We start from the raw sequence: 17,017 nt of genomic DNA, 5'->3' as shown, positions 1-17,017 counted from the left end.
ATTTTCCGAGAACCCAGCTAACCACAAGAGATTCATTACAGTGTCACTTGTGAAAACTCATCACACTTTGCAGGCTGCCTCTGTCTGGAAGTAAATGGGGTTTTATTGATGCATAGGTATCACTAATAAAGTTTACATCATTTTGTGTATTTTTTAGATAAATTAATTACCACATAGTATTTGACTCTAGGCTTCAAAGTCAGGTTCCAAATTATGAAACATTCAATTCTACTTTCTAGTCTTCATTCCTACAACATACTTGCCTAGAAGATATTTCTCAAAATAAACACGTGTCCAGCACACTGAGTTTTCACATGTATATTTGGTCTTTGCCCAATTCTCTCTCTATTTAATACCCCTTTCTTCTGAGTAAGTCTATAAGGAAGCAAAAGTCAGGTATACAATTTTATCCGAAGGCTCTTTATTTTATTTATTTATTTATTTAGAGGTTTGCTCTTGTTGCCTAGGCTGTAAGGCAATGGTGGGATTCTGGCTCACCCCAACTCCACCTCCCAGTTTCAAGCAATTCTCCTGCCTCAGCCTCCCAAGTGGCTGGGATTACAGGCACGCACTACTATGCTTGGCTAATTTTGTATTTTTAGTAGAGATGGGGTTTCTCTGTATTGGTCAGGCTGGTCTTAAACTCTTGGCCTCAGGTGATCCACCCACCTCGGCCTCCCAAAGTGCTCGGATTACAGGTGTGACCCATGGTGTCTGGCCAGGCCGAAGGCTCTTTAAAATAATAACCAGAGTGTCCCAGCACTTTGGGAGGCCGAGGAGGGTAGATCACGAGGTCCAGAGATCGAGACCATCCTGGTCAACATGGTGAAACCCCGTCTCTACTAAAAACACAAAAAATTAGCTGGGCATGGTGGCGCATGCCTGTAATCCCAGCTACTCAGGAGGCTGAGGCAGGAGAATTGCCTGAACCCAGGAAGCGGAGGTTGTGGTGAGCCGAGATTGCGCCATTGCACTCCAGCCTGGGTAACAAAAGCGAAACTCCGTATCAAAAAAAAAAAAAAAAATAATAATAATAATAATAATAACCAGAGTGGAGGAACTAGTCAGTACTAGCCATTTCATTATGTCTGAGCAACCTTAGAGTCAGTGAAGTTTTCTCTGGTTGGTTTCTTCCTCTAAAACAAACACTTAGCAGCAACCAGGAAAGTTCTGCAACATCTATAATCTAGGAGGCTCAGACCATCTTTGCCCGCCATGCATCACTTTTTTTCCTTGCCTACCCCCTACCCTTTTCTGGCCAGATACGAGAAATTTAGAGCTATTTTGTATGTGGTGGTGTGGGAAGATAATTTGAAGAATGGGGAAAGGGAACTAACTCAGCATATTCAAGTATGTTGGAATATATCTTCTATAGAAATAAAAATTAAAATGATCCTCAGATGTTATGCCATTCGTTTGAAATTATCTACTTTACAAAGTGCACAATTGTTCATCTATATTCAATCAGCAGCATTTTGCTGGTAAAATACTGCAATAATTAAAAAAATAAGTTATTAATGTCATTTGCATTTGCTCTTACAAAGTTAGTTTATCTAACGGTTATTGTTTATGCTTATATCTTACTCTTCAAAAATACCTAGTGAGTGCATTGCTGGGGCAGGTTAGGTAGCCAAAAAATTATATGTATTATTTTGAGGTTTTTGTGGAAGAGAGAGTTAAGAGTATGGTACTTAGTAATTTTTAAAACCTCATGTTCATTATCTGTACAATGACTTCAGTTTGAGAGGAGCCTTTCAAATATCCAGTATCAAATTAGGCTAGGCGATAAGTCTTATTCAACATCACACAACTAAAAAGTAACTCTGTAGGGATTTAAATCTGTGATTTAGGAGGCTCAGACCATCTTTGCCCACCATGCATTACCTTTTTTCCTTGCCTACCCTCACCTCCTGCTTCAGTCATTCAACTAAAATCTGATATTTCACCATTAGGGTTTGTTTCCAAAACCAACTCTTACCTATTATGCCAGGGTAAGCCAGTGACAGTGAATGAAGAATACTAGGCTGGAGTAGCATTGTCAGTGTTAGACAAGGGTAGCAGAGCAGGCTAAGACTCACTGACTCACCACAACACGGGGAAGAAGTAGAGATGAGATCAGAGAATGCTGTTGGGCTTGAAACATGGCCTCAGGGTTTTAAAGGTCCAAAGTCGGAGAGTTCAGAAACAGTAGGGAGCTCCTAATATTAGGTGCCCAGGTAACAGAATTAATGAAAGTCTAATGGTGAAATATGAGATTTTGGTTGAATGGGAGAGGCAGGAGGTAAGGGGAGCATAACTATGGCTCTGATTGCGCTTCCGGGGTGATATAATGAGGAGCTGAATTGCAGTAATAGCTGGCCTCTCAAGGAGGACATGGGCTGGGTTTGAAAAAACAGTGTCTTGAAAGGAAACAAGTGGTTAAGGCTTCTGCAGCTGTATTCTTGGTTCAAGCCCCAGTTTTGGTTCTTGCCGTATATATAACCTCAGGCAGGTTAATTAACCATCCTAAGCCTCGGCTGTCCTCTCACTGAAATGAGCATCTTAGCCTGACTTATAGGGCTATTAAGAGATTAAATAATACGTAATGCATGTGAAGAACTTAGCAGAGATCTTGGCATATAGCCCAAGTTCAAGAAACAATTGCAACACTGCTGAAAAAATGAGTAGGGGCAAGAAGAATGGGGGTGGGGGTGTTGATCCAGGATGATGTGGATCATGGCGCAACCATTAAGAAAAGTTAAAAACCCACAAAGAGGGGCCGGCGCGGTGGCTCACACCCGTAATCCCAGCACTTTGGGAGGCCGAGGAGTGTGGATCACAAGGTCAAGAGATTGAGATTATCCTGGCCCACATGGTGAAAACCCGTCTCTACTAAAAATTCAAAAAATTGGCCAGGCCTGGTGGTGCGTGCCTGTACTACTTGGGAGGCTGAGGCAGGAGAATTGCTTGAAACTGGAAAACAGAAGTTGCAGTGAGCCAGGCTTGCGCCACTGCACTCCAGCCTGGCAATGGAGCAAGACGCTGCCTCAAAAAAAACAACCCCCACAAAGAGGACGTGGTTGATTCAGGAGGAGGATAGTAAGAGCAGCTGATATTGATGCTTTGGCTTATGAAATGGTACTTTTTTTTTTTTTTTTTGAGGCCGAGTTTCACTCTTGTTACCCAGGCTGGAGTGCAATGGCACGATCTCGGCTCACTGCAACCTCTGCCTCCTGGGTCAGGCAATTCTCCTGCCTCAGCCTCCTGAGTAGCTGGGATTACAGGCACGTGCCACCATGCCCAGCTAATTTTTTGTATTTTTAGTAGAGATGGGGTTTCACCATGTTGACCAGGATGGTCTCGATCTCTTGACCTCATGATCCACCCGCCTCAGCCTCCCAAAGTGCTGGGATTACAGGCTTGAGCCACCGCGCCCAGCCAAAATGGTACGTTTTAAAGGTTCCTTGTTAGGTGTCCCGTGGTGCCCTATTAGCCTGGGGAGAGGCTGCAGTGTCTTTTGTTTTTTTGGACAGCAGGGGGCTCCCAGGTACTGGAAAGCAACAATCGAGCGTTTCCTAGTGTTTTCTGTACTTCGCTCAGTGATGCCTGCAAAAGTGAGCTGGCACTATCTGACGCTATGGTTAAAAAGAAGTTGTGTATTCCTGCACTCATAAATGCATAACTTTCTCTATGAGGTATTTGAAATACATTGAATCTTATAGAGCTGGAGTGTAGTTTAATATCCAGCAAAAATGGAACAGATCAGACCAAAAAAAGAGAAGGTGTGTGTGTCAGAAACTCACAGATTAAAAGGAATAAGGGAGACAGAGTGTAGCATAAAAAGCAGGAGTTGGTCCAGATGGATTAAAGACTTAAACATAAGACCGAACATCATAAAAACCCTAGAAGAAAACCTAGGCAAAACCATTCAGGACATAGGCATAGGCAAGGACATCATGACTAAAACACCAAAAGCATTGGCAACAAAAGCCAAAATAGACAAATTGGACCTAATTAAATTCCAGAGCTTCTGCACAGCAAAAGAAACAATCATGAGCTGCGGTGGCTCCGGCCAGTTGTCCTGGCACTTAAGGGGGCGAGACTATAAGTTCAAGGCCAACCTGAGCAACATAAGAAACAATCATTAGAATGAACCATTAACCAACAGAATGGGAAAATACTTTTGCAATCTATGCATCTGACAAAGAGCTAATATCCAGAATCTACAAAGAACTAAAACAGATTTACAAGAAAAAAACAAACCCATTCAAAAGTGGGTGAAGGATATGAACAGACACTTTTCAAAAGAAGACACATATGAGGCAAACAAACATATGAAAAAATGCTCATCATCACCAGTCATTAGAGAAATGCAAATCAAAACCACACTGAGATAACATCTCATGCCAGTTAGAGTGATGATAATTAAAAAATCCAGAGACAACAGATGCTGGAGAGGATGTGGAGAAATAGGAACACTTTTACACTGTTGGTGGGAGTGTAAATTAGTTCAACCAGTGTGGAAGACAGTGTGGCGATTCCTCAAAGACCTAGAAATAGAAATTCCATTTGATCCAGCAATCCCATTACTGGGTACATATCTAAAGGATTATAAATTGTTCTATTCTAAAGATACATGCACACGTATGTTCACCGTAGCACTGTTTACAATAGCAAAGACTTGGAATCAACCCAAATGCCCATTGATGATAGACTGGACAGGGAAAATGTGGCACATATACACCGTGGAATACTATGCAGGCATCAAAAACAATGAGTTCATGTCCTTTGTAGGGACATAGATGAACCTGGAATCCATCATTCTCAGCAAACTGAAACAAGAACAGAAAATCAAACACTGCACATTCTCACTCATAGGCAGTTGTTGAACAATGAGAACGCATGGACACAGGGAGGGGAGCATCACACACTGAGGTCTGTGGGGGGGGTACTGGGGAGGGGCAGCAGGGGGTGATGAATTGGGGAGGGCTAACATGGGGAGAAATGCCAGATATAGGTGATAGGGAGGAAGGCAGCAAACCACATTGCCATGTGTGTACCTATGCAACAGTCCTGCATGTTCTTCATATATACCCCAAAACCTAAAATGCAATTTAAAAAAAAGCAGGAGTTGGAGTTGTGGATACAGTGGTAGGAACACACAAAGAAGAACGACTCTTTTCTTGCCTTAAGAATCTGGGGAAGACTCATCAGAAGAGTTGGGTAAGGCAGGAAGGGCATTCCACATAAAGGAACAGCACATGTGCAAAGACATGGAGAAGTAAAATTGCTTGAGAAATTTTCTGGGCACAGTAAATGTAGTTTGTACAAAAGTAATGTTAAAGGAAAAACCCTAGACAAATTGAAATAACCAGAGTTTAATTGAGCAAAGACGATTCATCAATGGGCAGTCCCTGCCCAGAATAGGTTTGGAGAAGTTTCGGTGCAGCCACATGGTCAAAGAAGATTTCTGGTCAAAGAAAGAAAAATGATGTATGGAAAACAGAAGTTAGGTACAGCAACAGCCAGATTGTTGCAGCTGGGCATTCGCCTTATTTGAACACAGTTTGAATAGTTGGCTGCCTTTGATTAGCTGACACTCAGTGATTGACATAAGAGTAGGTTACTGTCTGTGTATCCAGTTAGATTGCAGGTCACTATGTACAGAGGCACCCTTAGGCCAAACTTAAAATATGTAAGGAGGCAGGTTTAGGAGAAACTTGATTTAACGGTAACAAATGGGAAAAAAGAGAAGCCAAAGAGAGCAGGTGTTTCGCACGTAGTCAAAACCTGAATAAGTAAAGAGCCCATGTCTGTGGATTTCTAGTACCCTTTTCCCTGCACTTTGCTGGTCTAATTCCCTCTAGGCAGTTAAGAGCTATGGGTCACTGAGTTACCGAGTTTGCAATTTGTAGACATAGTGTTTCTACCAGTATATGAATTATTTTCTTCTCCTTTCAAAGAATCACTTTTCAGAAGTCATTTTTCTCTTTATAATTTTGATTTTGTTGAGGCTCAGAAAGCAATACCCTGAAGACTTGTGCTGTGACATGCTGAGGACTTAGAAGCTGCTTCAGAGGCAAGGGTTTTCTAACCTTGTCTCGTTCCCCATTCCAACTTGTCTTGTTCCTTTAAGTGCAGGAAGGGACTCTGGAATTTCCTTAACTGACCAAGAAAGTTTCTTTCCAAAAGAAATGCAATTGTCTCTTTTTGTTGTTGTTAGACAGGGTCTCACTCTGTCACTCTGTCACACAGAATTGAGTGCACTGGTGCAACTGTGGCTCACTGCAGCCTTGACCTCTCAGACTCAAGCAATTCTTCCACCTCAGCCTCCCAAGTAGCTGGTACAACAGGTGTGCTGGCTAATTTTTTAAAAAGACTTTTTTTTGTAGAGATGGGGTCTTGCTATGTTGCCCAAGTTGGTCTTGAACTTCTGGGCTCAAGCAATTCTCCTGCCTCAGCCTCCCAAAGTGCTGGGATTACAGGCATGAGCTACTGTCTTAAACCCCATCTACGGGGATCTCATTAGATAACTAGGAAAGATCAACCACCAGAGAAGGGAAGAGACGGAGTCAGCACCATGTTGAGACAGACTTTTCATCTGTTCTTCTGAGGGCAGCCCTAAGAGATTACCTGGGGTACTTCATTTGCCTAATAAGACAACCTTTGTTTCTGTACGGCACCACCTCTCACCTTCCCTGAATGTCTCCGCCTTCCATTTCTGGAGTCCATTCTTCCGAATGATTTACCATCCGTTAAAGCAATGGTCTATATTCCCTATCTTTCTCCTGACCTATGAAAAAGAGTATATAAACTTCTGTACTGCATTGGGTTACTTAGTAATCTCTCCGTGATTTCCCCCCTGTACGTGAATACATTTGTACACTTTTCTCCTATTAATCTATCTTTTGTCACTTTATTTTCAGGGAACCTTCAGAAGGTGAATGAGATCCCTGTGCCCCTACAATTTCTTATTTTTATCTAGGATTATTCTGTATTTAAGAAAAAAATTTTTAAAAACAGGTGTCTATATTGTCTTACGTTCAACTAAAACAACAAGTATAGTCCACTACAGGCACACTCTTCATCTCTTAGTCCATGCTTAGGCACTTAACCCGTCCTAAGAAATGTGAGTATACCTGCAGTCAAAGAGAGTCATCATTCAAGCAACAAGCTAGGTCCCTGTGAAAACTCTAGCATTTAATCATTACATTGATTTAAAGCAGCAGTATATTACTGCTATTGTCTTATTAATGGAATGGTTTTAGTCATTTATGCTATTTAGTACTTTTTTATTATTAAATATAATAATAATAAAATTCAGTCCTGGAGTACATGCACAGATCATGAAGGATTGTTACATAGGTATACACATGCCATGGTGGTTTGCTGCATCCATCCTCCTGTCATCTACAGTAGGTATTTCTCCTAATGATATCCTTCCCCAATCCCCCACCCCCTGCTATCTCTATTCTAGTCTCCCACTCCCAACAGGTCCCAGTGTGTGATGTTCCCCTCCCTGTGTCCATGTGTTCTCATTGTTCAACACCCACTTATGAGTGAGAATATGCGGTGTCTGGTTTTCTGTTCTTGTGTCAGTTTGCTGAGAATGATGGTTTCCAGCTTCATCCCTGTCCTTGCAAAGGACATGAACTCATCCTTTTTTCTGGCTGCATAGTATTCCATAGTGTATATGTGCTACATTTTCTTTATCTACCATTGATGGACATTGGAGTTGGTTCCAAGTCTTTGCTATTGTCAACAGTGCCACAATGAACATACATGTGCATGTCTTTATAATAGAACAATCTATAATCCTTTGGGTATATACCCAGTAATATGATTGCTGGGTCAAATAGTATTTCTAGTTCTAGATCCTTGAGGAATCACCACACTGTCTTCCACAATGGTTGAATTAGTTTACACTCCCACCAACAGTGTAAAAGTGTTCCTATTTCTTCACATCCTCTCCAGCATCTGTTGTCTCCAGATTTTTTATGATTGCCATTCTAACTGACATGAGATGGTATCTCAGTGTGGTTTTGATTTGCATTTCTCCAATGACCAGTGATGATGGCCTTTTTTTCATGTTAGTTGGCTGCATAAATGACTTCTTTTGAAAAGTGTCTTTTCCTATATTTTACCCCCTTTTTGATGGGGTTGTTTTTTCTTATAAATTTAAGTTCTTTATAGATTCTGGATATTAGCCCCTTGTCAGATGGGTAGATTGCAAAAATTTTTTCCCATTCTGTTGGTTGCTGGTACACTCTGATGATAGTTTCTTTTGCTGTGCAGAAGCTCTTAAGTTTAATTATATCCCATTTGTCTGTTTTGGCTTTTGTTGCCATTGCTTTTGGTATTTTATGAATTTCATGAAGATCTTGCCTATGCCTATGTCCTGAAGAGGCCTCAGAAGTAATGCCACACATCTAAAATCATCTGATCTTTGACAAACCTGACAAAAACAAGCAATAGGGAAAGGATTCCCTATTTAATAAATGGTGTTGGGAAAACTGGCTAGCCATATGCAGAAACTTTATATAAAAATTAACTCCAGATGTATTAAAGATTTAAATATAACCTAGCACCATAAAACCTCTAGAAGTGTTAGTACTTTTCAAGACTGGGAAACCCATTCGTTTTTCACTGAATGTAAATTTGAAAGGATGAAACGAAATAAACTTAGGAAAGAATGATCAAATTAATGGAAAAAAGGCAACAGTAACAAAAACAGTGTTCATACCAGTATTTAACATTTGTGCCTGGCAGATGATAGGTACTCCAAAATACTTTTTTTTTTTTAAAGAGATGGGGTCTTATTATGTTGTCCAGGCTAGAATGCAGTGGCTCTTCACAGGTGTGATCATTGTGCACTGCCACCTCAAACTCCTGAGCTCAAGAAATTCTCCTGTCTCAGCTTCCTGAATAGCTCAGACTACAGGTGCAGGTACTGCACCTGGCTTCCCCAAATTCTTCTTGAATGAATAAATGATGAATGAATGAACGTTCCTTAATTCTAGGTACATCAGAATCCATGTGAATTGGTGCAGATGATTTTAAATGCTAGGCTGTTTCAATATTACACAGAAACTAAGTCTCCACTTGATAGCCCTTGTGTTTTCCCTAAAACAACAAGCATTAACTTGAAGTAACAACTGTTTCTTCTCATCTTCATGTGCATTTAAAATATCTGGCTCTTTTCCTCTCTTTTATGTATCATAATTTTTCAAATATTTTTCTATTCTGTGTCTACCAGAGGTTGTCAATGTTGTTACGACTCTGTTAACTCTTCTTTATAGAGTTATAGAAAGATCTCATAAAAAGTAATATTGGTGTGTAAATAAGATTCAAGAAGCAATGACCTTCATTTTTCTATTTACTAGAAAAGAGATAAAATAAGGAGTAATAAAATTCTTCTAGAAATTCTGATTCTTTTTTGATCAGCTTGATACAGGTCAGTTAGAAATGGTCTCTTGACAGAAGCAATGGTCTTTTTCTAACCAGTGGAGAAAGCCTATGTGTTCCCAATAACCCCACTTAGTTCTGTTGATCTTAGAGTATTACTGCGTAAGTTGTAGTTAAATGTCACCTTGTTTTCTTCTTACCAGAAACTGAATGTGATATTTTTAACATTTATGTTAATTTTATTTAATTTTGATTTAATTTTTAATGTTACGTTGATGGAAGAATAACAATTTTTGGTTAAAATCGTGTAGGATCTGTAGACTTTGATTTCACCTCTTGATCAGATGGATTCTATGAAAAGTTCAATAAAAAAGATAGAAGATATGTTTCCATTTCTATTCAGAGTTTTAAGGAGAGAATCTTATCTTTTGGGGTTCCCCAACCCTTTCTGATAAATGGTAAAGGTTCTTGTACAGCTATATTTGCAGACATATTGTGCAGATGTAGTTGGTAATTCCTTAAAAAGTCAACTCATGTAAATATTATAAGAGTCTGTTGTTTTGGTAAAACAATGTAGCCATTATGTGATTGGTATTATGTAATTGAAGGTTTCAAATGGCTTCCTGAATTTACCAATAACTCACAAGGGATGCATTTAGGTATATTTTCTACCAAGCCCACGGCATTTTGGCTGAGATTTCCAAGTCGGGTGGATCTCTTCTATTGTTTACATTGGCATCTATGCCAAAGAGGAGTGATTCAATGGAAAGGCAGTTTTGCAGCATAGAGCTGCCAGGTTCCTGGATCATACCTATTTAAAAGATGTAAATTTGGGACCCAGTCAAGAAACAAGAAAAAAAAGTGCAGGTTAATGAATGGTATAAATATTTATATGTTATGTCTGAATATAATACCTAAAACTAAAGTCCAAAGAGAAATGAAAATCAAAAGAAAGTGAAAACAAAATGAATCTGAACTTTCAGATTGTATTTTCATTCAGTGCCTGATACGTTTAGATGACTGCATAGCATTCTTTTTTTTTTTTTTTGAGGTGGAGTTTCGCCCTTGTTGCCCCAGCTAGAGTGCAATGGCATGATCTCGGCTCACTGCAACCTCTACCTCTTGGGTCAAGTGATTCTCCTGATTACAGGCATGCGCCACTATGCCCTGGTAATTTTGTATTTTTAGTAGAGACATGGTTTCACCATGTTGATCAGGCTGGTCATGAACTCCTGACCTCAGATGATCCACCCCACCCAGCCTGCATAGCATTCTTTACAAGTTGCCCCATGTGCCAATGAAGCAGAATCCTGTCCAAAGAAATTCCAAGTAGTTAGGGTAGAATGGGTTCTGATTGGCTTCTCTTTCTTTTTCTTCATTCCCAGTATTTTAATAACACAAGTAATGCAGAATATACTTATTGTTAAACATGTTGTTAAACATTTGTTGTTAAAATAATGAAGAGATATACATATTAAATAAGACTCCTACATTCATCGCTGCCCAGCTCCCAAAGATAACCACAGCTAACAACTTTGCATTCATTTTTCTAAACCCTCTTTAAATAAACATGCATTCTGCCATATGATACATATTATTTCACAGCTTACTTTTCTTTCTAAACTTTTTTTTTTTTAAGAGATAGGGGTCTCGCTTTGTTGCCCAGGTTGGAGTGCAGTGAACTATTCACAAGCATAATTATAGCATACTACAGCCTCAAATTTCCAGGCTCAAGTGATCCTCCTGCCTCAGCCTCCCTAGTAGCTGGGATGACAGGCATGTGCAACCATGCCTAGTTACTTTTTTCTCTTGATGATATGTTATGAACATTTTCCCATGCTAGTACATGGATCCACCTTTTTAAAGATTAACCCTATGGAATTCTAAATTATGGGTATATCATAATTTATTAAATATTTCTTCTCATTGTATTAGGAATTAGTTTTGGTGCTAGTAACAGAGACTAAGAAATGTGGCACAAAATTAAAAGTTCTGTTTCTCATATAACAAGAGATGTATAGTGCTGGGCATATGTGATAATTCTGTGATGTTTGCAGGGATAGACTGATTTCAGTGTTCTAATACTGAGTGTGGCTCCCATCCTCAAGGTAATATTATGGTCCCAAAGTGACTATTGGGGCTCCAGCCATCAAATCTTCATTCCAGTCAGGAAGAAATGAAAGGTAAGGAACAAATTGGTGTGCCAGGAAAATGAGTCCCCCGCTCTTCTTTTTTTTTTTTTTGAGATGGAGTTTCGCTCTTGTTACCCAGGCTGGAGTGCAATGGTGTGACCTCGGCTCACCGCAACCTCCGCCTCCTGGGTTCAGGCAATTCTCCTGCCTCAGCCTCCTGAGTAGCTGCGATTACAGGCACGTGCCACCGTGCCCAGCTAATTTTTTGTATTTTTAGTAGAGACGGGGTTTCACCATGTCGACCAGGATGGTCTCGATCTCCTGACATCATGATCCACCCGCCTCGGCCTCCCAAAGTGCTGGGATTACAGGCGTGAGCCACCGTGCCCGGCCCAATCAGTCCCCTTTTAAAACACTTTTGTACAACTCTTGCCTAACAACTCCTGCTTATATCTCATTGGTCATATCTTAACATGTAGCCATCCTTTCTGTCAGAAATTTAATATTTTAGTCAGTTACATTGATACTGCCAACAGTCAGTTTCTTTTAGTAAGGAAGAAAGGGAGAATGGAGATTGACTGGGTATCCAGCAATCTCTACCACATATATTGGTACATATTTTGGTTGTCTACAGTTTTCACTATAGCAAATAGTACTGCAATGAATACACATGAATGTGTTTCTTTTCATGATATTTGCTTCATATTTTTCTGTAAGCCCTGTTTTTTGCTTTGGTTGATTTATTAATTATCTTCCATATATTATACCTTTTCATTATTTATAACTTCATTTATTTTTCATCTGTTCTTGGCTCAAAGGAGGAAGCCTCCTGCTCTCTTCTAAGTGTTCTCTCTTTTTCCTTCTTTGAGCTTGGTGGTGAAAACAATAATAGGTTAAGACGTTGATGTTTGGAGGTAAAAGAAATAGAAATCGAGGGTGTCTCCACCAGACAATCTTTATTTATTTATTGTTTTCTGAGATGGAGTTTTGCTCTAGTTGCCCAGGATGGAGTGCAATGGTGCAATCTCAGCTCACTGCAACTTCTGCATCCTGGGTTCGAGTGATTCTCCTGCCTCAGCCTCCTAAGTAGCTGGGATTACAGGCATGTGCCACCATGTCTGGCTAATTTTCATATTTTTAGTAAGACAGGGTTTCTCCATATTGGTCAGGCTGGTCTTGAACTCCCAATCTCAGGTCCTTCCACCTCCACCTCCTAAAGTGCTGGGATTACAGCCATAAGCCACCGCGTCTAGCCCAGATCACCTTTATTAAAAGGCAAGGTACCAGGAGCAGACCGCACAAACTGAGGCTAACTTCTCACTCCATGACTTTCTAACAGTTGCCACCTTCAAGGAATTATCTAATGTCTTTGTGCCTTAGTTTTTCCATCAGTGAAACGTTGATTTTGGCATTTACCTCGTAGGGTTGGTGTAAGAATTGAATGTAAAGCACTTGGAATAGTGGCTGGTATATAATAAGTGCCATGTGAGTTAACGGTTGTCAATCATCATCTCAGTAAAGTAGAAAATAGCTTCTGTGCCGTGTTATGGGAATGGAGGCACAAAGAGAGAGCAGGTGGTGGTCAGAGTCCAGAACGGTCTTTGTGAGGGATCTGAGGTGGTCAGGTAGATATGAATCAAGGGATTGTTGTGTAACGTTGAGAGGACAGTTGAGGTTGGGAATCACATTGACTGTTTAGAAATAGGAGTAAAGACACTGGATAAATAGGATTGAAATTAACTGGGTGGGGTTGGCAGAAGGCCAAGTGCATGGAGCACTAGAAGGTGCTGATATGACTTAGATGAAATAATTTGCCATAAGATTCTGGCTGAGAAAGAGAAACAGAAGAGTACTTCAGAAAGTCATCTCTCTTGAATTGAGGGGTCAGAATGAATTGTGGATAGAAAAAAGGATGTGTACTAAGAATAGATTTTCAGAATTCAGGCTTTTAAAGGTATCATTTTGGGTGATAGTATACTTTCAGATGTGGCCCATGTGACTGGATTACTGCAGTGAAACAAACACCAGAGATGAAGATCAGGAAATGGAATCAAATATTTCACTCAGTTTAATTAACTAGGCAATTGATGATCATTTAGTATGTGCTGAATGGGTATTATGTTGTTGTGAACATGATATAGGTATTTCCTAACCATTAAATTATAAAACAAATATATATTTATATATAAAACAATATGTTTTTTTAAAAAAACATATATATAAAACAATATATATATTTGTTTTTTAAGAGGAATCAAAGTTATTTATGTATACCTAGAGACTTACCATTTCTTATATTACTCATTTCTTCCTGAAGATCTGTATTTCCCTCTATTATTATTTTACTTCAGCCTGAGGAATTTTCTTGAGCACTTCTTTTAGTGTAAGTCTGCTTGTGACAAATTCTCCTAATTTTCCTTTTTTAAAAACACGCTTTTTGAGATTGGTTTTTGAAAGAATATTCTTGCTGAACATAGAATTCTGTGTTAATTAATTCTCTCTGGTTTAAAAAATATCTCAATGTTTTCTGGACTTCAGTTTTTTTTCTGCAGGAAGTCAGAAGTCATTTGTATTATTGGTTACTTATATGTAATGTATATATATTTTTCCCATGGTAGTTTGGAAATTAAAATGTTTGGAAATTTTTGATACTCCTTACTTCAAAAGTGGAGCTAAGGTTCCTCCCCTTGAGTATGGCTCCAACTTGGAGACTTGATGCTGATGAACAGAATGATAATAAGTGTCTTCCAAAGCCAGATCATAAAAATGTGGCTCAGAGCACATGGAAAGAGCTTCTCTCTGTAATTCTCTGCTCTTGTTTTGAGGGAAGTCTAGACACTACATCATGAAGACGCTTACACAATAGTAGGGAAGAGTGCCCATGGAGAGTAACTGAGGCCTCCCACTAAGTGGTGGCTCCCATTGCCAGGTCTTTGAGTGATCCATAGAAGTGATCCACCTTGCAGGCAGATCCTCAAGCTCCAATCACATCCAGCTTCAGAGGATGGAGATCTTGCCTGACATTTGGTTACAACAGCATGAAAGCCATAGACCATAACCTAAGTGATTCCCAAATTCTTTCCCACAGAAATTGTCAGAGATAATATATAAATGTATTTTTTTAAACCATTGAATTTTGGAATAATTTGTTATGCAGCAATAAATAATTAATACGTTTCCTAACTCAAATGTCTGTGCATGTTCTACTCACCCCAGTACTCCAGTTCTTCAATTTGCTTTGCTTGTGTAGGAGAAAGGAAAAGAATTGTAAAAGTCAAGGTGTATCACAACTGAAAAATCAATCTATAGAAGAAAATTATTAATTGGTGGTAAACCAGTTTAAGAAAATGTTTTGTCTCTTTGGTTTGCCATCCTACCTTCAGCACCTTGTATAATACTTGGTATACAATAAGACATTAAGTAAATATTGTTAAATGAATGAATCAATACATCTTCTTCCCCAGGTTTTAAGTTTCTATGGGACAAAAACTGTGCCTTAATCATCTTTGTATCTCCATCAGATGGCACAATTCTTAACATTGAACATGCACCTTTCATTGTTGAGTTAATTTGAACTTAACTGAAATTCTTGTTGAAATAAATGATCTGGAAATAGAAGTGAAAAATCATAGCAAAAACTCATTTTAAATGTTTATGTTGTACATTGACTAATGCTGGTTTTCAAGCCCCATCAACCTATCACCAACCAACAAACAAAAAACCCTAAATTCATACTTTGTTGGTGCATGGCAGACCATATGGATTTTTATAATTTCTACCAGGAGAACACATCTTCAGATGTTTCTAGGGAATCTTTATGAAGCAACATACAATGGAAGGTATTTTACTGTGCTTAGCTTGTACACTATGGCAAGCTGTTGAATTTAGCAGATTATCTGCAGAGGCTGAGATTTGTATTCCTCCTTAACTAGTTAAGCCTTAAGCCATTTCAATAGAGCTGAATTTAATGAGCATAGTGAATCTGAACACTTATTCACTCTCACTCACTCACGCAACTGAGCAATTCTCTTCCTTCTTGGGAAATAACGTGTACCCAGGGCATATCCCAGTGGTTTGGTGCACAAGGCAGACTTCCTAGGTGCAAATTTCCAGTGGATTTCTTTCCAGCTTTGAGATCTTTGGTGTACATTTTAACTTCTTGCCTTAGTTTCCTCAACTGTAAAGTGCAGAAAGTAATAGCGCTTACCTCACAAGGTTTCTGTGAAGATTACATACATAAAAATTGTCTGGCACATACTAAGCACGAATAAAAATCCGTTGTTATTGCCTTCAGTGCCTACCATGGATCCTGGAACATTGCAAGTGACTTGTAACTCTTGAATGAATGAAAGAATAACTCCAAGGTGAGAGTCGTGTCTAAACTATGTTTGTGTGTGTGTGTGTGTGTGTGTATCCTCATTCTATGATCATACAAAAGTTTTGATTGTTCATTCCTTTTTAGAAATGTCCTATCACATCAAAGAGAGGCAGTAGAATATGCTCTTTGATAAAGGACATAGAAGTAATGTTGGCACATGATTACCTGGAGTTGGTGTATTAGTCTGTTCTCCCTCTGCTATAAAGAAATACTGGAGACTAGGCAATTTGTAAAAAAAAGAGGTTTGCTTGGCTCATGGTTTCACATGCTATACAGGAAGCATGGAAGCATCCTCTTCTGGGGAGGCCACAGGGAGCTTTTACTCATAGTGGAAGGCAAAGTGGGAGCAGGTGTCTTACATGGCAGGGGCAGGAGTAAGAGAGAGGAGGGAGGTGCCACACACTTTTAAACAACCAGATCTTGTAAGAACTCATTCACGATAAAGTACCAGGTGAGGATGGGGCTAAATCATTCATGAGAACTCTCCCTCCACAATGCAATCACCTCCCACCAGGCCCTACGGGCTCCAGCACCGGTGATTACAATTCGATTGGAATTTGGTAATGACACAGATCCAAACCTTATCAGCTGGGAATTAAACACACTTAGGGCTAAGGGGAATTTTGACTTTTCATTTAAACCCCTTCATAAACATGGACATAGGAGACAGGAGTCAAGCCCAGAAAGGAGCATGGAGACCCAGTCCCAGCTATGCCTTGAACTCTTGACCTCAGGTGATCCACCCACCTTGGCCTCCCAAAGTGCTAGGATTACAGGTGTGAGCCACCGCGCCCGGCCTCAGCCTTACTGAACTTGTAGAAAGTCCATTCTAACTGGCAAACAGGGCCAAGCTTCTCCCCCTTGACAGAGGGCAATACCTGGGGAAAGGTGAGAGGTCTAAGCCTTTGCATCTCCCAAAACTGGCACAGTGCCTGGCAGAGAGTAGGAAGAAAAAAAACTTGTTTTCAAGGAACGAAGTCTTAGGCAACCGAGGCAACCAACCAGGAAGGCTTTGGGTTGAAATAGTCTGCCTTTGGTCATAAACTTTCTACTTGTACCTCAGCTTCCTCTTATGGAGACTGCTCAGTTCCCAAGCTTTCTCCTTAGGAAGACTTCCTTTCAA

At 39.7% G+C, this 17,017-nt stretch overlaps 1 protein-coding gene across 1 annotated transcript in view; it reads right to left on the bottom strand.

Annotated features, from left to right (window-relative positions):
* Positions 1-17,017, bottom strand: part of RAD21 (RAD21 cohesin complex component) — a 97,308-nt gene that overhangs the window by 79,860 nt on the left and 431 nt on the right. Inside the window, exon 2 of the mRNA XM_035277308.3 lies at positions 14,728-14,758. The gene's annotated coding sequence lies outside the window, so the exon portion shown is untranslated. The remainder of the gene's footprint in view (positions 1-14,727; positions 14,759-17,017) is intronic.

This window comes from Callithrix jacchus, chromosome 16 (genome assembly GCF_049354715.1).
Source record: "Callithrix jacchus isolate 240 chromosome 16, calJac240_pri, whole genome shotgun sequence".
Lineage (NCBI taxonomy): Eukaryota > Metazoa > Chordata > Mammalia > Primates > Cebidae > Callithrix > Callithrix jacchus.
This window is presented reverse-complemented; position numbering and strand designations above follow the sequence as displayed.